The sequence below is a fragment of the Oxyura jamaicensis genome, chromosome 26, assembly GCF_011077185.1.
Source record: "Oxyura jamaicensis isolate SHBP4307 breed ruddy duck chromosome 26, BPBGC_Ojam_1.0, whole genome shotgun sequence".
NCBI classification, from domain to species: Eukaryota; Metazoa; Chordata; class Aves; order Anseriformes; family Anatidae; genus Oxyura; species Oxyura jamaicensis.
In genome coordinates this window covers 5,303,113-5,303,871 of record NC_048918.1, presented here as the reverse complement: position 1 = coordinate 5,303,871, position 759 = coordinate 5,303,113, and the positions used below count along the sequence as shown (strand labels likewise).

Genomic DNA, 759 nt, shown 5'->3' with positions numbered 1-759 from the left:
AAAAAAAAAAAAAAAAAAAAAAAAAAAAAAAAAAAAAAAAAAAAACGAACAGGTTAGCTAGAATCCCACCTGCTTTGCTGCCCAGAAAGGCGAACGATTATTAAGGAAATAATATTTCACTTACCCAAGTCAGCAGAAACAAAGCAACTCCTGCTCCCCCGTGCTCCTGCTCGGCTCCCGCGGGTCTGGGGGACTGGAGCCTGCCTGGGCGCTGGCAGGCAGCCGGCTGGCGGGGAGGGAGGAAGGAGATGTCTCCGCCGTGCCGGTAGCTAGGCAGCACTTACAGGGGAGTAAATTGACACGAGAATAAGCTGCTTGTGGGTGTGCATGTGCGTGCACGTCTCTGTCAATAACAGCAGCGGTACCTGGCAGCGCTGGTGCGGGAAGAGGAGTGCTCCCCAGCAGGGCTGAGGAAGCTGCTCCGCTGCCTGGAGGAAGGATGCCCGGGCACTCGCAGCTGCAGCAGCTGCCCTCAAACAGCCAATTTGCTATTAAAACACTCCTGGGTGGAATGTAAATGTAACTTCCCTTAATCAGACAAACACAGTGTTTTCTTCCTGTGAGGCTGGAAAGGCCGAGGGGCCACGCAGGATGGGACAGGACTGGACGGGGTTTCCTACAGACTGACCTGGCTGAGTTGGGTGCTCCGGCACCTTAGTACTCGTCACCAGGGCTGGCAAGATGATGCTCTCCCCCATCTTTATATGGCACAAACCATGGAGAAAAATAATTGCAGCAGAGATTAATCTCTATCAACAT

At 52.2% G+C, this 759-nt stretch overlaps 1 protein-coding gene across 1 annotated transcript in view; it reads right to left on the bottom strand.

Moving 5' to 3' along the window:
* CAMK1G (calcium/calmodulin dependent protein kinase IG) overlaps positions 1–477 on the bottom strand; it is a 15,205-nt gene extending 14,728 nt beyond the window's left edge. Inside the window, exon 1 of the mRNA XM_035346889.1 lies at positions 125–477. The gene's annotated coding sequence lies outside the window, so the exon portion shown is untranslated. The remainder of the gene's footprint in view (positions 1–124) is intronic.
* Between the last annotated feature and the right edge of the window lie 282 nt (positions 478–759).